The sequence below is a fragment of the Triturus cristatus genome, chromosome 2_1 (assembly GCF_964204655.1).
Source record: "Triturus cristatus chromosome 2_1, aTriCri1.1, whole genome shotgun sequence".
In the NCBI taxonomy this organism is placed as follows: domain Eukaryota; kingdom Metazoa; phylum Chordata; class Amphibia; order Caudata; family Salamandridae; genus Triturus; species Triturus cristatus.
Window position 1 is genome coordinate 921,428,190 of NC_140581.1, and position 26,243 is coordinate 921,454,432.

Consider the following 26,243-nt stretch of genomic DNA (forward strand, 5'->3'; position numbering starts at 1 on the left):
TTATGCGGCACTATGCCACAACACCAAGAATATGCCATTCTGGCAACATTGCGTAATTACAAGTAGTAAGTCCAGGGTTACGTCACCCAATAGTCTTTGGCTATGCGGTGCTGCATTAATGTTTGCTGCCACGCGCTACAGTGTGGGATGGCACGGATTGAGCCTCCTCACTAGTGCCAGCCCCAAGCCGCCTGCTGCTCCTGCGGGTATCTGGGACCGGGGGTGTTATGCTGCTCCTGCTGCTGGTGTCGATGCTTTCCGCAGCATCCCCTGCACCAGTTGTGGCCGTCTGACTTGTCAATAGCACCTCAAGTGCACTTGTGACCTGCACCATCCCCCGAGACACGTCGCTGCTGCAGTGTGTCAGGCCCTCCTGCATAGACACAGAGCGCCGGCAAAGTAGTGACGTGGCAGTTGCCAGCCGGTTGAGTGCCCTGGTGTGACTGTCTCTCCTCTGCCGTTCCCGGCGCCGTGCAGCTCTGTCTGCATCATATTTGCTGCACAACAGCTTGATGGACTGGGACATGTCCCGAATGCCCGCTGCCATGTCACCCATCCCCACCGCCATTGCGCTGATGTTCCTATCCATGTTGACAAAAGTGGTTTTCAGTCCCCGCATATGCCGCTGCACTGACATAACTGCCTTTGTTTGCAGGCGTTGTTGCTTCAGCATGTTGCCCTCGAGCCCCGAGAAGACCCCATGGCTGTCGACGTCTGCTGGTGGACTCTGCACCCGCGACCTGCGGCGCCGTCTTGCACCCGTGTGTTCTCCCTGTGAGGTGGAGGGCACAGTGGCATGGCTCCCATCCTGGGGCATAGTGTTTGGGTCCGGGCCCCTGCTGTCGTCAGATGAGGTGTCTAACGCTCGCAACCTGGCAGCAGCACGCCTCCTCGACCTCACAAATGCAGGCGGTGATGTGGCCGGTGACTCAAACATGAGTGGCGATGCTGGCTGTGGTAGAGGTGATGCTGGCTGTGGTTGAGGTGATGCTGGCTGTGGTAGTGGTGATGCGGGCTGTGGTGGTGGGGATGCTGGCTGTGGTAGTGGTGATGCTGGCTGTGGCAATGCTCCCTGGGCAGAACTTGTGCTGGCCAGAGCTGACCTGTCTTGCCGGTGTGCCCTCTCTCCTGTAGCATGTGCAGTCCTGCGCGATGTTACATCTGTGGACAGAAATGCAACATCAGCTCAGTGTACTTGAAGCCCTGCATTGCTAGCATCACAATAAATGTATGTAACACTCTCACATTGTCCTCTGCATCCTTTTGGCTAATGTGTGTACCATGCATTGTTGTTCTGTGCTATTCAGTTCATGGTTGGGGTTTCCCTGACTACATCTCCCATAATGCATTGCCTGTCTGCACTAACACATGGACTGGAGTGGGATACTCATTTCACAATATGGGATGTGGGATAGGGGTAGGGGGGGCTACATTGCTGTGCATTCGTCTTACCTTGTTGGGTGGCGGCTCTGGCAGAGCTGTCGGCATCCCCAAGGCCCACGACGCTCTCGTGCTCTATTGTGGCCTCCACCAGCTCCTCCAGTTCGGTGAGGGCAGGTGCCCTGTTAATTCCACCTCCTGTCCGGCTGGCCTCCTTCTGTATTTCCCCCATCTTCCTCTTTGTGACGATCCTCAGGTCGTACCAGCGCTTTTTCAGTACCTCAATGTCCCTGAGGGTCACTCCAACAGCATTGACCTGCGCCTGGATTCCCAGCCATATATTGCGCTTCTCTGACTCTGGCACTTGCAGGGACTGCCTCCCAAACAGCTTCTGGTGCTGCTTCACCACCTCCTCCACTAGCACCTGGAGTTCCCTGGGGCTGAATTTCTGCTTCCTCCTCCTTTCCCCTCCATCTCTCTGTGTCCTCTGGCTGGACATAGTGATTTTGAGCTGCACAATCAGGCACTGGCTCCCTGCCTCTCCTCTGCACTCCCAGCCTCTCCAGGGTCTGTTGATTGTGTGCACCTGCCTGGGTGTGGCCACTTCCTGGTTGGGTGGGGTGTGGTTGCACAGGATTGGCTGTTTCATCCAGTCATGTGTTTTCGTTTTTCCGATTCGGTAAATACCGATTCGGTATTTACCGATTCGGAAAATTCCGATTCTTTAATACCGAATGTTACCGAATCGGTAATTATTACCGAATTATTACCTACATATAACTTTCCGATTCATAAATACCGATTCGGTAAAGTTCGGTATTTAAGAATCGGTAAATTATATTTACCTACATGAGGCCCACAGTGTGGGCTCACACTTTAATCCTCGAGTCGCGCACAAGCTCACCTTAGAAACATCACACACTAGCCAATACCTCACTTAATTTTCGTAGCCTAGAACTTTCACACCGGTAGGTATGATTAGTTCACTTCGCACCCCCTCTATAGCACACCTTAAACACCCCACAAAGGTTACAGTGCTCCTACCCTCCTCTTTCCCACATTTTTCGCCCTTTTTCCCCCTTACTCGCTTCAACGGAATCACACACGGACCACAGAATTGGTGCAAGATTTAGGTATTTATTTTCCTGATGTCACCGCCATATATATATATATATATGCTTTGACACCTTTAGGGCCGCAGTAACTGTGCAAGTTTATTCTGTGAATGGCAATTATTATACTCTTTTGTGGTTGTGTATTTTGTTAGTATGTCCCCACCAAAACTCCTCCTTAAAGTTCTATAAACTTCTCCCATTTTTTAGTAATTAGAGGGAGGGGCTGGTGGAATCGCATTTAAACAAAGACGAAGAAATTGAAAGAACAGTAATCAACTCAACAGAAACTGTTCTTAATAAAGCCGAAAAACAAATCCTGGCCCTTGGGCTGTCTTACTGTCCAGAATCTAATTTCGACAATGCCAACACAAGAATGGATATTTACAAATTTGTGTGTAAATTGAAACTTTAAAAATATCATACATTACTAAAACTGAAATCAAAAGAAGACACCAAAACTCAGATTGAATCGGACATAGATGGGTCTTTGAGACTAACCTCCATGGCTGAACAGTCTCTCCTGGAGACTCTAAAGGAGTTACAACAAGAAAATGAATGCACTGACAGCCAAGACATTTCACCCACATTCAACCCTGAAGTATCGCAAACACTTGGGACTTCCAGGAAAAACACGCCGTTTAAGAAAAAATCCACGTTTAACCCTATATCCCCAAGGGATGGCTTAAATATTTTTAGTGACAATGTTGTTAAGGAAATCAAAAAATTTAATCACAAAACTTTAAATATCATGCGAAAAATAAGCAACAGAAATAAGCAATACTACTCGCTTATAAACAAATTGCAAAAAGACAAAAACATCGTCATCAGAAACTCAGACAAAGGAGGTAACGTGGTGCTGTGGGCTCGAAGAGATTACATGAAGGAAGCCATGTCTCAGTTGAACGACAGAACTTGCTATGGGATTAGCAATGCATTGGCCTTAAGGGAAATATCCAGTGACTTTTATGGAAAATTGGTGGCTTGGAAAAGCACAGGACTTTTAACTATGGACGAATATCAGTTCATTAGGAGAGATCATCCAACTGTTCCTAACATCTATTTTATCCCAAAAATTCACAAAAATGCTTTGAAGCCTCCTGGAAGGCCCATTATTTCAGCACAATTGAGCCTACTAGAAAATGCGTCCAAATACATTGATTATTTTTTACAAGAGTGGGTTCAAGGAATACCCTCGTATATATGTGTGGAGAAGTGTGGCTCACTGGTTAGAGTGGAGAAGTGTGGCTCACTGGTTAGAGTAGGCAGACCTGGAAGCAGAGGTCAGCCTGGGACCAGGGTTCAATTCCCGGCTCGCCTGGGTCTTGAGTCCATAAATTGTCCATGGACTCGATATTTCTCGCTCCAGTGCAAACTCAATTCATGGGTTCACACTCTGCGACTCTGGGCAATAGCTTGCTTAATCTCCACAATGGCCCCTCGCGGCGGGATGCCTGGCTTTCACCTTGTGGATGCCCTGCTGGGTGATCTCACAGGGGAATACCAGGACGGGTTCCCTAAGCAAGCGCTTAGAGACCGGTTGGTGATTTGCGCTATATAAATATCTGTACATTTACATTTACATATAAGGGATACAAGTGATTTTATCTCCAAATTGAAAGATTTTAGATGGGATAGTAAATATATGCTTTTAACTTTGGATGTTGTCTCCCTATATACTTGCATTAATCACAAAGATGGAATACGTGCCATAGAATATTTTCAAGGAAATAATAAGGCGACCTTGCCCCAACATAATGTGATGTTAGTAAACATGATAAGTTTTTGCTTGTATAACAACATATTTATGTTTGATAAGACATTTTATCAACAGATGTGAGGAGTCGCGATGTGGGCCAGCTTCTCCCCCAGCTATGCTTTTTTATTCATGGGCTGGTGGGAGGAGCTGGTCCTCATGGACACACATAAACAATACATGAGCAACAATGTCATTTTTTTTTTCCAGATATATAGATGATTTGTTCATTGTGTGGGAGGGCACACAAGGAGAGGCTATTGAATTTGTGTCTGAAATTAACAAAAATAATATCAACCTTAGCTTCACAGCTACTATCAGTAACTCCAGCATTAACTTTCTCGCTGTTGAAATATACCGCAGCAAAAGCAAATTAGAAACTAGAGTATAGAGAAAGAAAACCGCTGGTAATTCGGTCCTTCACTTTTCCAGCTTCCACCCCGGACACTTAGTTCAGAGCATTCCCTATGGGGAAATGCTGCGCCTTAAGAGAATTTGCAGCAACCCCAGAGATCTGTTGAAAGCCCAACAAGAAAGCAAAAAATGATTTTTATCTAGAGGGTACTCTAACAAAACCATACAAGTGGCAATCTACAAAACACAGAACTAGGATAGAGAACAACTGTTAATTCCTAAAAGAAGCAGAAATACCACTGAGAATCCCAAAAAAGAACCTCAATGAACTGAGACTTATCATTGCGTACAGCGCTCAGGAAAGATCTATTTAAAAAATCATGCAGCGAAACTGGCCAACTGTCAAACATGACCCAGTGATCGGAATGGAGCTATCCCCAAAATTAAGTATAACATACAGGAGAGCACCCTCCATGTATAACAGTTTAGTCTCCAGTAGCCCTGAATCAACAGCCACTTCTAAGTGGCTGACACAACCTAACGGGTTCACAAAATGCAGGACATGTAAAGCATGCCTTTATGGCAGAAATAAGAAAACTTACTTTACTGCCTATTATGATAAAGAAGTTAAAATTAACAAAACGCTCCATTGCAAAACTGAATACGCCATCTATGTGTTGGAATGTGTTTGCATTCTCAAATATGTGGGTAGCACCAAACTACTGGTGAACAAGAGGATTTTGCAACACATCAGAGCGATAAACAACTGTGACCCCCACCTATCCTGTCGCCAGGCACTTTCGAGAAGCATATGAAAACAATCTGAAAGACTTCTCTTTTTATGTTATTGATACCATAACAAACACCAAAAGAGGAGGTGACAGGGAAGGCCAACTTAGAAAACTGGAGACAAGACACATTCTTAACATGGCTCCGGGAGGGTTAAATAATTCAGAAGATCTGTATACTTGTTTATGAGGAATTTGTTTCCCAGCCACTGATTCCCACTGCATTGCCTTTATAATGTCTTTTATCCACATATTTATTCAATTCATTGTCCCAAAATATATGAATTATATAACTTACGTGAAGAAAAAGGAAAATAGCAACTTTTAGCATGGTTAATACCGGACTCACCTTAACCATAAATCATCATGGTTTTTTAACAACACATGCACTACATTCTAAGCACTGAGGTTTTAGTAATTTTAGACACATGATGGGATGGGGGTGGTTAGATAGATTATAATTCTTTTATTCAGGAGCACAAGCACTTTTATTATAAAAAACTAGACTTGATAGAATCAGGGGAGAACCAACAGATCAAAGGGAAAGAACCATATGGATGCATTTAAGCCTTAATACAACTAAGGGAATATACACAAAGGATTGATCCTAGTCATACTTTTTAGGGATATAATTATGTAATTATTAATGCCTTTTATACTGGATATATTTATATATTTATATATTTATTGAATTCAATTTTGGAGATGTATTTATTGGCTTTACCCCCCTCTTTTTACCAATATAAGAATTTTTATTGTTAATGTATTTATTCCAAAACAAAGTAAGATGTTTACAGTAATGTTGCTCTTTTCATGATCTGAAACACATGTTTTAAAATGTTCGTATAACATCATACCAAATGTCTATGATTCACTACCAATCACCGTCAGCATGTAGCACTTTAAATAGGTTGTTACTACGTAGCAGCGTTGTCAATTGATCAAGGTCTGGGTGGACCGAAACGCGTTATGGCCGACAATAAAGCATCACCTTAAAGCACGCATCTGATGGTCCACGTCTGCTTTGCTGAAGATTCGTGGAGCGAGGAGCAGTTCTTTGGGATATATATAACAAGTTGCATTTTTCCACAATATTGCGAATCTACATTCATGACCTGTAACTCACTGTAAACTAGGAACAAGAGCAAGTATCCTTGTGTTTATGCATAAGATTCTCTTTGTAGTTCCAGAATTAAGTCTGTTTTCACTGCCTATTATCATGTGACATGGAACTATGTTGGTGGGTGTGCACTCAGCAACATTTAAAAACAATCATGGCGACGTCGCTCCGCATGTGAACAAGGGCTTCTGTAGCCCGAAACGCGTCATCGTTTTGTGAGGAAAAAGGTCAAATAAATAACATCCTGCCTGATACCGCTGGGTCCGTCTCTCCTTCATCGGCGCTTGGAGGTTGCGGGAGTTCGCGAGTCTTTTGAATATATATATATATATATATATATATATTCACTGACAAAAAACAAAGGTTTCAGGGGCGTTATAGTTAGGAATTGGCATTTAAAAAACCTTAGAAATTCACTGAAATAACCATAGGTTTCAGGGGCGTTATAGTTAGCTGGACATTTCCCTCGTACAAAACCCTAGAAATTCCCCTGTTATAGTTAGTTCAGCTAACTATAACTCGCGCCCCTGCAATGCACTGCTGATGACGTCACATGTTACATCACTCATGACATGGTCAGTGACATCACTGATGACATCTCAAATTACATCACTGATGACGTCATCCATGTGATAAATTAGTGCATCTTCTCACACCCTAATATAACCATTGATACACCGACTCAAAATATTTTTTTAACTATATGTTCAAAACTTTATTTTATATATTGCACGACAAGAGTGCAGACGGATGAGAAACACTCCTGCTCCTGCGCCTTCCACTTCATCGCAGCCGAGCACTTCAAGAGTGCATCCATCAGCCCAAAACTTGGACATCCGTCCTCAATTTCAATATTTAAAAATGCTCTGCACTAAGTGCAATGCGACTTTGTGCTACGGTGAGCAGTCGATCGATCTGATCTGCCGCCGGCAAGAAAGTCACATTTGCTAGGTTTTTTTGGGGGGTTTTTTGTTCCCTGAAGTTCATTGTTTGGTTCCTCCTGTTGTGTTTTTTGTTTTTTTCCAGAAAAGCCAAAAAAAATTAACAATTGTTCAGAAAACCCCCCAAAAAATATAAAAGAAGAAAGAAGAAAAAAAAATGTTCTTCTAAGAACTAAATTTCCTGGTTTAAAAAAAGAGCTACATTTCTTTGTTAGTGTGTGAAAGTTTAGATGAATGTATGTGTAGTACGTAATTGAGTGAATGAATGCATTAGTAGCGTATGGTGACTGTATAAGTGCAGAACTATGAGGAAGTGCTGCAGCATCACACAGTAACCTCTTTAACTACAGTGTGCTGTAGTACTTCCAAAGCACAGGGATGCAACATATGTACATAAATATGTTGCAAATCTATGCTTCTCTCTGCACGGCTGCTTAAACTGCAGCCATTTGGTGACACAGGCACCCTTGCACCATAGTGCAAGGATATCTGTGTCATGTGCTGTTTGTTTTTCTGCAGGAAGACACACCTTCCTGCACAAAAACAATGAGAAAGTGCATTTTTCTCATTCAATATATGCTGAACATTTCAGCATGCATTGAATATATACAAATGTGGTGAAATGAAAACAATTCTCCTTGTTGTGCTTTCCTACACTAATTTTAGAATGGTGCAGCATTCACACACATATCGAGATTTATGATTTCTGATAAATCTAGACATGTGTCTTGTTCTATGAGTATTCAGTGCAATCATGCACAACAACACTTATAGAACACCCTTTCAACGCAAAGTGGTGTGCATAATGAGGTTGTATTTACATGGAGTATAAAAAGTACACAGAGTGCCTTTTCCTCTCTTTGTAAATATGAAAGAATGTCTTGCACAATAACTATGTTACAAAAAGTGACATATTTCCGGTTTTAAAATTCCTTGCGAATGATAGAATGTAACCACAGAGTTTTGTCTGCAAAGATGTTTAAAGAAGAATGATTAACCCCTTCCATGCGGGGCGGATTCCCCCGCTGTGCTGACCGTTACCTGCGCGGGCGTGGTCATGACGGAACGGTTCCGTCATGAGCACAGCTCAACCGACGCTCATGACGGAACCGTTCCGTCATGAGCGTCGAAGGGGTTAAAATGATTGCGGTCCTTCAACAGCTACAATGGGAAATATTATGAGCCCCTCAAATCTCTTTTTCTGCAGGTCACATGATATCTGATTATGGTCTGATTTCAAAACTACATAGGTATAAACAGAGTGTTTTTAGAAACGTGTTTCAACTTTGTAGCTTCTTGCAGACCTCCTCATTCTGCATATTGAGACTTAGTTAAACTTACCTTCACAGTAATAGGAATAAAAAATGGTATACATTTTTTTCAGATTTTCACTGCAATCTAAATTCATATAAATTGCTTATTTTAAAATTTGGATCTGTGAAAGAAAAGGAAAAAAAAATATAACATGTAATAATACATTTTTTACAACACAGCATAATTTCCACAAAGTAATTTGTTTGCCTTTTTTGCTGTTCTCAGAATATATTAAATTTCACTAAAAATAGTGATTTCAATCGTACTCATCACTTAACAGCGGGCAAAAAAAAAACAATCAAAAAGATTGTTAAAAAAACCCAACATGCTATTCTCTACAAAATACCACAAGATACAAATCACAGATATATAAAATGCTTACAGCTACCAAAATTTTATAAGATTAACTTGCAAAAACTGTAAATGTTGTCGCTTTAAAATATTCACCGAATCTAAGGATGAATTTTTGGAGGACGAACCACGCCCACAACGTTTTCCTTCAGTGGTGTGGAAATGTTTTACTTTTCCCGAGGGGCAAACAAAAATCAATGCCACCTTTGTCACGTGCAAGATTTGTAAAAGAGTTCTGTTGCAAGGGGATCCTGACAAGAAATACTTGTACGGCACGGCAAGTATGATGAAACACCGAAGGACCCTTCATCCAAACAATCTTGCACGAGAAGAGTGCAAACAGATGAGAAACACTCCTGTTCTGTATCTGTCAAAAAGAATCACAAATAAATGTATATTAATAACTTTCAAATTTATACTATTCCATTACTGTAAAAAAACACATTTTATATAAAAACTGTCTAAGAAACTATAGCCCTGAACCACAAGTGTGACGATCGTTAAAACACTACATGCATAGTGCATACTACTTTGAAGCGGTTCATGCCCTAAAGCCTACCTCACTAAAAGACTACATGCTAACTGACTGAATGATTACAGTACTATAAGAAGACACACTGGGTGAGTAACAGAGTGTTTGCTAGAAGTGTATGAATACTGACTGGGGAATTGAAGGTGTGAAAGACAACTGTGTAGGTGGTTAGAGGACTGCATGCATACTGGATAGGCATTTGAAGCAGTCCATGTGCTAAGGCCTGGCTCACTGCATGAGTACTTGAGTACTGACTGAATGATTAGAGTACAGCAAGGAGAGTGCCTGGGTGAATTTATAAGTGGTAGGCTTTTGGCGTAGGGAATGGATTAGTACTTGGTACTGAATGGGTCACTAGAGGAGTGCAAAGGGAGTGGCAGGATGTTTGCTGGACTGTATGGATACTGACTAGGGAATTGAAGATGTGAAAGACAAGTGTCTAGGTGGTTAGAAGACTGCATGCAAAGTGGATAGGGGTTTGAAGCAGTCCATGTGCTAAGGCCTGGCTCAGTGCATGAATACTTAGGCACTGACTGAATGATTAGAGTACTGCAAAGAGAGTGTCTTGGTGAATTTATAAGTGTTTGGGTTTTAGCACAGTGAATGGATTAGTACATGGTGCTGAATGGGTCACTAGAGGACTGCAAAGGGAGTGACAGGGTGTTTCCTGGAAGTGTATGGATACTGACTAGGGAATTGAAGGTGTGAAAGACAAGTGTCTAGGTGGTTAGAAGACTGCATGCATAGTGGATAGGGGTTTGAAGCAGTCCATGTGCTAAGGCCTGGCTCAGTGCATGAATACTTAGGCACTGACTGAATGATTAGAGTACTGCAAAGAGAGTGTCTTGGTGAATTTATAAATGTTTGGGTTTTGGCACAGTGAATGGATTAGTACATGGTGCTGAATGGGTCACTAGAGGACTGCAAAGGGAGTGACAGGGTGTTTCCTAGAAGTGTATGGATACTGACTAGGGAATTGAAGGTGTGAAAGACAAGTGTCTAGGTGGTTAGAAGACTGCATGCATAGTGGATAGGGGTTTGAAGCAGTCCATGTGCTAAGGCCTGGCTCAGTGCATGAATACTTAGGCACTGACTGAATGATTAGAGTACTGCAAAGAGAGTGTCTTGGTGAATTTATAAATGTTTGGGTTTTGGCACAGTGAATGGATTAGTACATGGTGCTGAATGGGTCACTAGAGGACTGCAAAGGAAGTGACAGGGTGTTTCCTGGAAGTGTATAGATACTGACTAGGGAATTGAAGGTGTGAAAAACAACTATGTAGGTGGTTAGAGGACTGCATGCATAGTGAATAGGCGTTTGAAGCAGTCTATGTGATAAGGCCTGGCTCACTGCATGAGTACTTGGGTACTGTCTGAATGATTAGAGTACAGCAAGGAGAGTGCCTGGGTGAATTTATAAGTGGTAGGTTTTTGGCGCAGGGAATGGATTAGTACTTGGTACTGAATGGGTCACTAGAGGAGTGCAAAGGGAGTGACAGGATGTTTGCTGGACTGTATGGATACTGACTAGGGAATTGTAGGTGTGAAAGACAAGTGTCTAGGTGGTTAGAAGACTGCATGCATAGTGGATAGGGGTTTGAAGCAGTCCATGTGCTAAGGCCTGGCTCAGTGCATGAATACTTAGGCACTGACTGAATGATTAGAGTACTGCAAAGAGAGTGTCTTGTTGAATTTATAAGTGTTTGGGTTTTAGCACAGTGAATGGATTAGTACATGGTGCTGAATGGGTCACTAGAGGACTGCAAAGGAAGTGACAGGGTGTTTCCTGGAAGTATATAGATACTGACTAGGGAATTGAAGGTGTGAAAAACAACTGTGTGGGGGTTAGAGGACTGCATGCATAGTGAATAGGCGTTTGAAGCAGTCTATGTGATAAGGCCTGGCTCACTGCATGAGTACTTGGGTACTGTCTGAATGATTAGAGTACAGCAAGGAGAGTGCCTGGGTGAATTTATAAGTGGTAGGCTTTTGGCGCAGGGAATGGATTAGTACTTGGTACTGAATGGGTCACTAGAGGAGTGCAAAGGGAGTGACAGGATGTTTGCTGGACTGTATGGATACTGACTAGGGAATTGTAGGTGTGAAAGACAAGTGTCTAGGTGGTTAGAAGACTGCATGCATAGTGGATAGGGGTTTGAAGCTGTCCATGTGCTAAGGCCTGGCTCAGTGCATGAATACTTAGGCACTGACTGAATGATTAGAGTACTGCAAAGAGAGCGTCTTGTTGAATTTATAAGTGTTTGGGTTTTAGCACAGTGAATGGATTAGTACATGGTGCTGAATGGGTCACTAGAGGACTGCAAAGGAAGTGACAGGGTGTTTCCTGGAAGTGTATAGATACTGACTAGGGAATTGAAGGTGTGAAAAACAACTGTGTAGGTGGTTAGAGGACTGCATGCATAGTGAATATGCGTTTGAAGCAGTCTATGTGATAAGGCCTAGCTCACTGCATGAGTACTTGGGTACTGACTGAATGATTAGAGTACAGCAAGGAGAGTGTCTGGGTGAATTTATAAGTGGTTGGCTTTTGGCACAGTGAATGGATTAGTACTTGGTACTGAATGGGTCACTAGAGGAGTGCAAAGGGAATGACAGGGTGTTTCCTGGAAGTGTATGGATACTGACTAGGGAATTGAATGTGTGAAAGACAAGTGTATAGTATGTTAGAAGACTGCATGCATACTGCATAGACATTTGAAGCAGTCTATGTGGTAATGTATGGTTCACAACATAAGTACTTAGAAACTGACTAAATCATCAGACTACTGCTAGGACAGTGCCTGGGTAAAACTTTTAAATGTTCAGTTCTGGCACAGTGAAGAGAATAGTACATGGTACTGCACTTTAGTGTCAAACCCTGACTCATTTTATCAATGCATAAGCAAAGACTAGCTTCTAATGCTACTAAAACTTGACAACATGACCGGTTTTAAAAGAGTTATCTGTCAGAAAATACACGATGTTACCCAATCCTTCTCTCACAGTGGTTCCCAAATGCACACACACTCACAGTGTGATTCTAGACAAGCACCACTATCCCTAGGAGTTTACCAAAACTCATTCACTACAGTGGAAGTGGTAAGGAAACTGCACACAATCTACATATTTCAGGACTGCACTTTAGTGTCAATGCCTGACTCATTTAATCAAAGCATAAGCAAAAACTGGCTTCTAATGCTACTAAAACTTGACAACAAGACAGGTTTTAAAACAGTTATCTGTCAGCAAATACATGATATTACCACATACTTCTCTCACAGTGGTTCCCAAATGCACACAGACTCACAGTGTGATTCTAGACAAGCAACACTATCCTGAAGAGTGTTTTCTTCAGCAAGCAATATATCCAGTCCAATCCAATCCAATCCTAACATTTTCCGATAAAGTGCAGGTACACAAATAGAAGCAAAAGAATATGAGTATAAAAGTAGATCTACAACACTTTTACTTACCCTTACATGACTTGAGAATCAGCACCAAAACATTTAACTCTTTATTAGTAAAAGTGCAAATAGGGCACAGTTCTAAATATTTGTACTATCTGTATATGACTATTGCTGAAACAGTTCTGCATTTATTGACATTTTAGATGTTTTGGGGCCAATTCACAAAGGCATATGAATATACCTAAAAGATTACTGCAGGAGTACTAATTTACATAATTCAAAATGACTTTCTGACTAGGCTCCTTAGTTTCTTTCTGCTACTGAGCAACGTAACCAAATTAAAGTGAGGGCTGGCATAACTACACAACATTAATCATTAGCAGAAGTAAACCCTATGGAAGCGTTACAAATAAATGTTCGTAGTGATCCCACACCCCAGAACAGTCAGATTGGGGTATCAGATTGGGGTATCTCTAATGGGCTGTCCACTGGCTGGGCTACTACAATTGATGTCATGGAATGTCGCAAGGCTCAAAAATAAACTGCAAAACCTACTATAGTTAAAAAGTATTCAGTACTACAGGAAACTTGGGCGACAGAAGCATTTTATATTAATGGTTTTAAAACAATTTTTACTAATGCAATACCGTCCAAGGTGGGGAGAGCAAGTGGAGGCCTGGAAGTATTAATTTCTGTATTAGCACCCCTGACCCTAACGAAAAATGATACAAACTCGCAGTACTTTCAGCTCCTAGTTTTTACTGTCAAAGGTAAGCAGAATATTGTACTCATTAATTTTTATAACAATATTTTTGACAATACAAGACAAGAGGTAATCTCAAAACTGAAGGTAGAATTGGATACATTTTTTAAAGAACTGAGGGGCGACAATATTATAATTTGGGCAGGCGACTTCAATTGTGAACTATGCAAAGACACTATAGGGGACCAATGTGGTTATGAAGACATACTTGGCGATCAAATCTCCCATTTCCCTCACAATCTATATGGCAAAGCCATTAATCATGCTATGTTTAAATTCAGTTTGGAAATCATGGAGCCAGGACCTCATGAAGGAGTACACGTTGAACATACATATGAAGGGGCCAGGTCGTCTTCATGTATCAACCATTTTTTAATATCCAGAAAGTGCGGGTGTTTGGTTGAAAAATGTTTTATACAACCCAGTTTGCTAAGTGATCATCACCCTGTTTTGCTAACACTAAACTCTAAATTATATTACAGAGTGAAGACAACCCCCCTTGCAACTAACATTAAAACACAAGGTAAAAATGGTATATCGATAAAGTGGACAGGCATAGATCCCACAATTTGTGTAGAGAATATAATGCAAAAAGATGACAACCATATAAAAAAATGTTTGGACAAATCATCTAGCAATATAGATATTGTTTCAGCCTTCCAAATCATCTCTGACTCAATCTCTAATGAACTGAAAGTTAAAAATAAGAAAAATAGTGATGATTGTCCGCGTTGGTTTAACCATCACTGTTCCAGATTAAATAGGGATTTGAAGGAAGAACTAAAAAGTAAACCAAGGAATAGGGAAAAAATGTGTTTTCTTCGGAAGAACTATATGCTAGTCTTAAAGTCGAGAAAAATTGAAATTAGGGAGAACGCTTGGGATAATCTGATCCAAGCAGCCGAGACAAAGAACTCTATACTCTTCTTGAAAATGATTGCTCAGCCCATTTAAAGACGCTGCTTCGGCAAGTGTTGACACACTAGTTACACCAGCAGAATGGTTAATTCACTTTGAAAATATATTTAATCCCTCACAACAGTTGTTCGAAATTGAAGAAAATCGCTATATTACTTTGATAAACAATCCCAAGATAGAAATAATCACCACAGAAGAGATAAACACAGCTTTAAAAAATAGTGCAAGTGGGAAGGCTGCAGGGCCGGACGGGGTACCAATTGATGTTTTTAAACACGATGAAGAACTTTGGTCACACATCTTAGGTAACTTGTTTAATGCTATTATTAATGGGGTGTTACCATCAACTTGGACCGAAAGTGTGATTGTCCCTATATTAAAAAAGGTGATAGAGGTAGCGCAATATGCTACCGGCCAATATCCCTTCTGGATTCCACCTCTAAACTAATGGACAGAGTTGGAATGTTGGATAAAAGATAAAAACATCTTAACAGAGGCCCAGTATGGTTTTAGAAGGGGTATTGGAACGGTGGCGCAATGCGTAAATCTTGAGCTGCTTATAGGGAAATACACACTGGCCAGAAAAGGTTTACTCCATCTTTGTTTTGTCAACCTCTCTAGTGCGTTCGACTTAGTAAACCATGCCAAGCTATGGCAAACTTTAGCAGAGATGGGTGCCCCCGGCGATAGTATACATTTTGTAACACAGATATACGCCCATTTAAACCCAAAAATACGCTATGGCCAAAAGGGGGAATGCACTACGCACTTTAGAGTTACTAGAGGAATTAGACAAGGCTGCGTCATCGCTCCTCTTTTATTCTCCCTCTATATTAACGGTATTGATCTTTTATTACAGAGTCTGCAAGCTGATGCCCCTCTTCTTGATAAACGTGTTACCCCAGTTTTATTACATGCATATATCCTAATATCCAGGACTGCAAATGGCCTCCAACTTTTGATAGATAACTTTACCAACTTCATGACCAAAAAGGACCTAAAAATAAACCTGAGCAAAACATTGGTCATGACATGTGGGAAAATGAAAACAAAATGTAGAAACCATAATGTTGGGGGAACTCCTATTGAAAGGTCATCTACATTGTCTTATCTGAGGTTACTTTTTAATAGCAAAGGACCATGGACTGCTCATGTAAATTCTTGTTAGACCTGTCAGCCCTAGGGAGGTCTTACCCCGCATTTGTTTTCCCTTTCTGCCACCATTTTTACCGCCATCTTTTGTTGGACATAGGACTCTGGGCGCCTTACCGCTGCTGAACAGTGCTGAGGTGCAGGTGCTCTCTCCTAACAATATGGCTGCCATAGGCCCCTGCTACTGCGGAGTGACCACTGTCCTCCTGCGCGCTAGTAGTTGGAATCAGACTGGGACATAAGGCTACTGTAACCCTGAGTGTCCCCGCCTCTTGTCACCAGAGAAGCCACCACAGAGTCCCCAGAGCCTTCTAGAACCTTCCCACCCCCCAGGCTGGCACCAGAACTTGCCGCCTTTTTGTAGGGTCACCTGACCTAAGGGTACAAAGGTAAAGGAGGGAAACCTGACAGTCAGTTGGAGCACTACTGGACCTGGGGACACGCCCTGGAGTATAGGCTGCTGAGCTAGGGGGAGGCTACACTGCTGGGGCTGACTGACCTTAGGCCCACTGCCACAAGATAGCTGAGTGATCCTGCCAGTCTGCTGACCTTACCCAGGGGGAGGGGAACCCGGGGTGCCAACTCCAGTGTGCCTGCTCAAGACTACCATCCTTCAGCCGACTACTACCAACTCCCTCTGCAACTAAACCCTGCAACCAACTCTTGTAAATCCTTCCTGTCATCCACTGCCAGCACAAGGTCTGGGAGGCACTGGGAACCCCAAGGTAAGCGCTGTGCAATCCAAGCGCTAAACCTCAATAACTTGCCACCCGCTACTAGCGCTGTGCTAATTAAGCGCTAGACTGAAAGAATCTGCTGCCCTCCCGCTAGCGCTCAGCTAATTAGGTGCTGTCCTGAAGGAACTTGCCGTTTCCTGTGAGCGCTCAGGCTGTGCCCCCTTCTGCACTGTGTCCAGAAGCGCTGCCTGCCCAAGGTCACCGCTGCTGCCTGGGTACCGGTGAGTAGGCGCTGTGCCTGAAGACGTGCTGGGCCCCTGATCACCGCCGCCGCCTGTGGGGCAAAGGAAGAAGCGTCGCTGTGCCCCAAACTCACCGCCGCCACCCAGGCACCAAGAGAAGAAGAAGCGCACTGGCGAAGGATGCCGCCGCGGCCCCCGAAGTCTAGGGAGGGCCGCCGTGCCTTCAGCAAGACCCCGTGAGTGCAAGAGGAGCGTTGCCAGGCGACCGGGGCGCTGGCCGTGTCATCAGCCGTGCCTCTCAAGAAGTCGTGCTCCCATTGCCTCCCGTGCCCCCGAGAAGCCGCGACCCCATTGGCTCTCGGGTCCTGAGCCTGATGGAGGCTCGGAGCCCGAGCAGATCTACATCTAAGGGGCTCCGCTGCATGTGGGAACCCCCAGACCAGCTCCCCTGCCGCAGAGAGCCCTGTGGATAGCGGGAATCTTGCCGCCCCCCTCCAGGTGAGAGCCCAGAGGGAAAGTAGCAGCGGGCTGCCTAGAGAGGGGGCGTCTCCCAGTGACGAGGCCTGGGGCTGCCTGGCTCCTGCGGCGCCCCCTCTCTACATTACGTCAGTGAGTGAGAGGGGAAGTTAGGGCCTATGCCCCTCTAAGGCTCTACATATTGCCCCTGCTGACCAGACTAGTCATAGTGCGCCCCTACCTTTACCTGCGAGGGGGCCCAGGCCCAAAATCCCCGCAGAGGCGGACACAGGGGCCTGAGTACTGTGTCAACCAAGCCCCACATGAATAATAACTGTCTGAGGCATGTTCCTAGCAGGAGTGACTTCCTTGAGCCTGCATAGAACTGAAACCAGCCATCGAATGGTTACCGGTATTTCCCAGATGTTAGAGAATGTTCACTGGCCTTGAATCTGCTCATAGGAAGTGTTGCCCTTATTGAATATGTGCAAAAGAGATGTTTTCTTTATTGATGTGTACATAAGGAATGTTGCCTATGTTGACCATGAATATGAGAAGTGTTACTGTTAGTGAACATATGCACCAGAAATGTTATCTGTAATAATCTGCAGTTAGAGAAACCGTCTAGTCTGCACACTGTGGGAGTTTTGCATTCTCTAATCCTGACCAAAGAGAGATAAAGATACTTGTTTTTGCCAATGAACCGTGGGTGGTGTCTTTTCATTGCGTGTGCTTTACTGGGTCAGTGTGAGTGTGTGCTGCACAACAACTTCACACATAGCTTCCGGAGGGCCTTCCTGCCTCGCGCCAAGCTACCGCGTCGGAGTCGGTGGTCCCTGGGACCTTCCGGGTCTAACACTTGTAAATTAAAGTTTTTGAGATCAAGTGAGGCTATTTTCAGATTTTCACAGAAAATAGGGAATAAACCTATACACAAGATATTAAAGCTATACGGGAGCAAGTGCATCACGGGGTTTGTTATGGTGGAGCGCTCTTGGGTATGGCTGATATCTCCCCATTACAAACTCTCGAGAATAAGTTCTTGAGAAGGGTCTTATCGGTCCCAAATTCAACAGCCACCTATATAGTGCATAAGGAGCTAGATGTGCCATATATTAGTGACCTGATCAATGTAACTGCCCTCATATTGTGGTATCGAATCTGGGCTAAAGAGGAAGCCCACTTTACTTAAGAAATGCTTTTGGACTGCCTTAAACTAGATTATCATAGGAATATACCATGGTTACACTATATCTTCAGTCTTTTAGCAGAGTGCAACATGGAAATAAACCTCAAAGATCCTGTGAGCATCCAGACCCATAGCAAAATGGAGCTCAAGAGGAGTTTCTTGAAATCTAGAGAAAATAAGAGGGTCGCTGAACTTAGCATAAAATCAGGTGCCAAACTCTATTGTGAAGGACCGATCTCTTCTGGGACCCAACAGTATCTCATCTTTTCAAGAAATGTACAGCATAAATTTGACTTGACAAGATTAAGGCTGAGTATGCTCCACTTCCAAGTAGCTTTCCCAGAGATGGGTAAGTGGAGCCAAAATCTACCAAAGTACCCGTGTGATGGTAAAACCCCCCCAGAGTGCTTTGCATTTTATACTCTTTTGTAACTTTTACAGGGACATCAGAAAATTGTTTTTACGACCCCTTATTTTTAATAAGCTGTACACTTACAAGTCTGCTTTTTATCATGTCTGTAATTTGGAAGATGCATGGATATGTAATGCAGTTATCCTTTTTACACAGATGGCAATTAATAGGAGAAAGGATCTTACATATTTGGAATTGCTAAACTATGAACTCGATTAGATAGAATTTTTCAACATCTTAATATTATATATTTTTGATATAAAGTTTTTTAAGATAATGTGCTGCTATTTTTGAGCTTTAAACTCAATTGTATGTATTTTGTTGACCTCTTGTGACGACCTGTAATCCATATTGTGTATACTTCCTAATATCTAATGTCAGATCTTGTTTACACATGTAAAGAAATGTGCCCCCGTAAAAATTCATTATATGAATTTGTATTTTTTTTTTAATGATGAAATGTTTTTATCTGTAGAATGCTTTTATGGATATATATCTATGTACAGAATAAAAGCTTGTTTGACATTAGCAGAAGAGAATACATATTTTTTTCTAAACCTTCCTCAAAGTTGAAAGTGTTATTAGAACATTGGAATGTGGAGCACTCCATTGTAGACAATGGAGTGCTCCATGCTTCTACGGGCCGGTAAAGGCCCGCAGAGCAACATTCCAATGTTTTACAAAAGCCTCTCGAAGTTCGAGGGGATTTAAATCTCCTCGAGCTTCGAGAAGCCTTTGTTTAATTTGTTAGAACATTCTGCCCTCCAGTGGCAGAATGTTCTAATAGCCTTATAGGCCTTCGTAGCAGGGCTATACCGCTATTAAAGTCCCGCTGCTTTTGTTAAAGTCCCTCGCCTTCAGCTCGGGCCTTTAACGCGGCCTTTAATAGCCGGTATAGCACGCTACGGCGGGCTATAAGGCTATAATCTGTGATGGGAAAGTGCATGATTTCAAACGTAAGGCTGCAACTATCAAGACTCTAAAACCAGTCTTATGAGTCTTGGGAATCTGACAATCCTGAACTTGTGGGCCAAAAAAGACAAGGAAATTGGTGCACCGCAAATCTTTACGAAAGGCACAGTTATTAAAAGTGATATTTGGTTACTGGGAGACAATGTATCCAGATGAGTGAAGTAGAAATATGTTCAGTTTTCTACAGCCCAAGCAGAAGCTGTATGGTACAATTGTTTGACCTGCTGTCACGGCTGGAGTAAATATATGGGAAAGATCGAATACTCTCTGTTCTTCTAATCTAAATGGGACTGGATAAATGTATTATCTGCAAAGGTTCTGGAAAGGGGAAAATCAGTGCAGATTTAAAAAAAACAGGTCTTAATTACAGCACAAGGAGATGATGGGCGGAGCGCTGAAACTTTTCAGACACTCACCCCCAGTCACAGATCTGGGTTGAATCCATCATCGTTCTTTAGCTCACTTCGCCACATCAGTTCAGACCCAGCTATATGCAAAACAGTCTCGACCCTGTGCCTCATGGGAACAGTCCAGCCCGAACTGCCAAGCCAGGACTTCCCTGAACCGGACACAAGCATCCTGGGACCGGTAACACCCCCCATTAGCCAGGCTAGCTTGAATCCAGTGGCAAAGTGAGCAAGGGACCCAAGTCTGGGCATACCGTGCCAACTTAGGGCAAACAAAACAAACACAAGGAGATGGAGATATACTGGCAGAGTTCAAAGTATGTCCCTGTTACAGGGTTTGCAGGCAATGCTGAGGGTCAGGGTTGAGGTGCGCAGTCAAAGCTACAAGTAGTCCTTAATAGTGGAATAGTTAGGGAAATGCAGTGCAGTGAGAGGGTCGGTTTGGAGTAATAGAAATGATGCTGCTGGCCTGGACCAAGGTGCCCTGCCAGAACGGGCTATGGAAATAACTGTGGGTGCTGCAGAGGCGAACTGGCAATATGAAAGAGTGCCTAGGTACACTAATAGGGGGAGTGTTGTGGGGTAGGATTGAAAAGCACTGGCAACCTTATGAGGGTGTCCCAGTACGTGAATAAAAAGTAGTGCTGCATCAAAGGATGGAGGCGCACTAGCAGAGCTATGTGAGCATCCTACTACATGAACAGAAAGTAGTGGTAAGAGTCAGAATTGAGGTACATTGTCTGAGCTGTCAGTGAGTTCTAGTACAGGAATAATGGTGATGTAGATCTAGACTGAGATGTACTGACAGTACTATGCTATAGTCCAGTACTAGAATAGTTGGGTGTTTCACGTCACGCTTGAGGTGCTCTTTTAGAGTTGTTATCTACTACCTGTATAGAAATATTAGTGCATTTTGCTGGTCAGGGATGAGATATGGGATCCGATCTAGCCTGGGTTGAGTCACAGGGCTTTTTTAGGGTTGTGGTGAGGTCTTAGACTAGTTTTGTTCCTTCACAAGGTTTTGGAATGGGGCCTGCAGAGGGTGGCATTTTGTATCTGCTTGCATTTTTGCCACACTATATAGCAGTTCCGTTTTCTGATTTTAAAAACAGCTGCTTTTGCTCTTCACGCAAATTCTGCTTGTCCTTAAAGCAACATTTAGAAACAATTAAGGTGCATAGCCTAGGCTGCCATGTGTGCAATCTTCAGCAAGTTCTGGATGCTTAGTCAATAGTCTGTGTAAAAATTAACCCTGGGCGGACAACTATGCTACGCTCGCGAAGTTTGCGTAGTTTGTGCTACTTCGCACTACGCGAATTGCATGTAGCACAGTGCAAAATCGCGTAGCGTAGTTGGCATTTTTTGCTCGCTCGCAGTCCTCAACGTCAAGTTGGCGACCGCGAGCGAGCAAAATGACATTGCGGCGAGACTTTTTCCTCCTTAGCGATCAGCATCATCAAGTTGCCGATCGCGAGCGTGGAAAATAAACCTCCTGGCGAGATTCTCAACGCGGGGAGGTCAGGTTTCTCATTGCGAGTGGTCGGGTATGCTCGCGACCGCTCACGATGAGAAACTACCAGTCCGCGTTGAGAAAGCTGCCGCTCGAGTAAAAATCTACTCGAGCAGAAGAAAACGACCGCTTGCACTGTGCAAGATGCCGTTTGCAATGATTGCACAGTGCGGACAAGCATCCGGCACAGTGCAATCATCGCGAGCAGCGTACTACGCGGTTCGCGTAGTGCTACGCGTATCTCGCGTAGTGCGAAGTGCACTTCCGTAGCTACGCGTAGCGCTACTATGCGAACTACGTCCAGGGTTAGTAAAAATAAAAACTACATGCTCTGGGGCAAAAAAGCAATAACTCGATCGGTGTGCTGCATGATGGAGTTCATTTTGGCAGGTATGTCGGAGCAGGCCTCCTGGTTTCTCGAGAACTAACATGCCTGCACAAACAGCAGCCATCACCCAGAAAGTTTCAACACTTCCTAGTACAAGTGAATGATACATGTCATGCCTTCGGTGAAGCTTGATACACTGCAGTTTATATATTGAAAGGATTGTCAGAAACAGTCAATAACATAGAAATAAATAAAATTTTGAAATTCCTTAAGTCTGAGGATAGGATTCATCTTTGCTTCAGAATGCTTGATTTAAATAATGCAGTGTTTGTTGAGGGGTAGAAGCTGTTGTTGTAGGCATATGGCACGACTTGAACGTGGCTGGGTCTCTTTTGACCAAAACCTTTGGCCAGCCTGCTTTTTAGCCAAAAGCAGTTTGCATTCTGTCAGTTGTTCACAGCATATCAGTTCACTACTTACTTTTGGTTTCATAATAAATGGGAGAAAATGTTCCAAAATGTAAATAGGGCTGATCATGTTAGATATTTAACATAATTAACTGACCTAGTGTAAGCTCTCCAGGAGCATTGCCAGAGTGTTGCAGTCATTTTCAGACCCTATTATTGCAGATGAGGTTGCAATTTCTGAAATGCATCTCATTACTTGGACATCACTGCTTTTTTCAATCCGCGGTAAAGTGTCACAAAAAAGGCATCGAAATGTCACAGATAGGAACACTGACAACATGGTACGTCACAGGTAAGCAAACTGAAAACTTGCCAGCTATGATGGTAACACACGTTTGATAACCACACCCTCGGAAAAACTAGGAAAACATAGATTTTGTTCAATCCTTGGCAAGGATATGTTCCTGTGTGAGGAAGACTCAAGGAAACTACCATGTTTGACGAAAAAAATGCTGAAAATCAAACAAGCGTCTTGTTTAACGTAGAGTCCCAGCCAGCCAACCAGGGCAAGGGCAGTATGCCACACAGTGATTAAAAAACCTTAGCATGTTTAAATGTTGAAAACATATGAATATGGCTGCTTTCTATACAGCACGGGTGATACCCGCAAAAAAGTTTGCTTTCAGTTATTTTCCAAATTTCCTGTATGCACTGCACCCAGTTTATGGTTCCTGGTAACCAAGTACCAAGAACCAACAGAAAAAACAGAGATTCCTGGAACTTCCACACACAAGAGACCCGTAGGAACACACTACGGCATGGGGAATGGATATGTTCCTACATGAGGACTATTGGAAGAAATGACCATGGGGCCATATGTAGGAAGCCAAATTGCGATCGCAAATGCTGAAATTCGCCGAATTTCAGCGTTTGCGATCGCAATTTGGGCAGTGTGCTATGTAGCACACAAAAACCCACACGCAAAATAAGGAATCGCAAAATTTGCGCATGTATGTGCGCCACATGTGCACACATGTTTATTTCAGGGGTGAAAAAGGGTGTCCTATTGACACCCTTGCAACCTTGAAATTGCATTCTCAATTTGCGATTCTCTAATTGAGAATCGCAAATTGAGAATGTCTTCTTCTTCATTCCTATGGGCCTTCTAACCCATAGGAATGAATGGCAAGGTATTCCTTATTTGCGAATCTCAATTAGAGAATCGCAAATAAGGAATAGGTGGGAATCGCAAAATATTTTGCTAATCCTACCTACATTGCGTTTTGCTATTCTCTAATTGCGATTCCCTAAAAATTGCAATTAGAGAATCGCAAAACACGTTTTACCTACATATGGCCCCATGTTTGGAAAAAAAATTGCTAAAAATCTGACAAAGCTAGCATTTTGCACAATCTACCAGCCACCGATTGAGTGTGTGGGAGGTCTGGCATCCAACAGAATAAGCACTGCCCTGTGTAGATGTTAAACATTTATGGCTGTGGCATGTTTCCACACAACCCAGGAGTGATACCATCCACCAAAAGACAGTTAGCATGAACTGACATTTCAGTTGCAGTTGGTTTTCAAATTTCAAAAATGCATCACATCCAATTAATTGCCATGGGCACCCTGATCCCATAAAAAGTGCATATATGTTTGATACGAACATGCTCAGGAGACCCAGAGGAGGATAGCTGGGTATCAAGCCTTTGCAGACATATATATCTATCTGTTCTACCGAGTCTAGATGAAAATTTCATTTTTGGGAAAATTAAATGGTTACAATTGGACAATCGTCATGTTCAGTTCGATCTGTCTGTCAGCCAATCAGTGTGAGGCTGGTCGAGCATCAGTGATAGAAACCTTATGATGAGAAGATGCTGAAACTATATGGCTGTGGTAAATTTCAATACAGCCCATTTGTGATACTTAGCAAATTTGGATATAGCCCAGTGGTGATACCTGCTGCCAAATCGTTTTATCATGTGTGAGCCACCCAAACCCATAGAAAACCTGCACATGCTGGTACCCCTAAGCTCAGAAGACCAAGAGTAACAATGCTGGGGTTCAAGCCTCTGCAGATATATGTCCCTGTCTGAGGGAGAATTACCATTCTTTGTAAAAAACATTGCTAAAGATCTTAGAGGTCATATTCTGTTCAATCTCCCGGCCACAGAATGGAGGAAGTGTAGGAACCTGAGAACGAAACATTAGGATGTGCCAATGTTCTGGCATTTATGTTTGTCTATTTGAGAGATATGAAAAAATATTAAGCAAATGTTATAAAAAATGGAAATATTGTCACATTTTTCAATATATTTCCAGGTTGCAATGAAATATGGATGCAGGGTTTGTACCAATGCACGTCTGATGTGCCAATAAAAAACGTTTTATAATTTATGTTTTAGTGTTTGTTGTGGAGATTATCAAAAGTCACCTTTTGTGGGTATAGCAAATCAAAACCATCAGAGGCCCATCTCTCCACAAGAGCAATATCAGTTCCTGCGCAGATTTGAAGCAGTTGTGTTATAGGTCATATAGATATCTAGCTCGGACAACAGAAATGAGAATGAGGTCCACAGACCCCATATGCAGGTCATTGAACCATAATAGCTGGTAGATGAACATTTTTGGAAGTATTTTGCACAGATTTTTTAAAAGGGGTCAAATGTATTACTGAACAGCAGTTCAATTCCTAGGAACTACTGAATTTTACTAGAAAATATTGGTGTATCCCATCCTGCTGTTTCCTAACATAAACAAATGTGTTGCCTGCTGACACATTCACCATCAATGACCTTAAGATGTGAGTAAATGGAAGCTCATGCTTTTATGAACATTGTACCCTTGGGAATTGCCCTGCTATCTGAGGCTTGAACCTGTATGACATGTTTATGCTGAGACAGCTCTGTTTACTGAAGTTTGAGCTTGCTGTTTGAACCTTTAAAGTTTGATCACCTAGAAGTATGTATCCCTAGTACCAAAACCTTAGCCTGTAAGACTATCCTCTCGATTGTAACTCGATATCGGTGTCTGCCACCAATGGGATGGAAACTCTGAAGTGACCAATAGGTAGAGTGGAGTCTGACCACATTCAAGAAGCCCACTTCAGAGTAAGGCTTTGCATATGGCTGGGTCTAAACTGGGGTGGCATGGTGAGCAAAAAACACAATGGATTTAGGCCCAGATCTCTGTACTGGGGTGAATGTATGACATTGTTCTGCATTCTGTCCATCAATAGTTATTTTTGCAAAGAGGTAAATAAAGCACAGGTGCAGCCACCGTTCGAGAAGTGACTGTGAATTGTCGCCAAACCCACGTGCTGCTGGGCGGAGCCTATCTGACCTGTTCTGGCCCCTCATTGGCCATCTCGACATGATATTCAAAGTCTCAAGCTCAAAACTAGCGCTGACCAGACAGTGTGGTCGCTAAACAAAGGGAGCCCTTGTTGGTGCATCAGTGGTGGTTTTGCTCATCCTGCAGACAAGAGACAGCAGGACTCCAGCGCCCAGACTGCTTCGCGGCAGGAGCCGCGTCACTGACATCGTGCCAAGCAGCGCTTAAAACCGGGGCCGGACTCCTGCAGCACGGGAGCCCTTGTTTGTGCATCAGTGGTGGTTTTGCTCAGCCCGCAGACAGGAGACAGAAGGACTCCAGCACCCAGACTGCTTCGCTGCAGGAGCCGCGCCACTGACATCGCACCAAGCAGCGCTTAAAACCAGGGTCGGGGTCCCACAGCACGAGTGCCCTTGTTC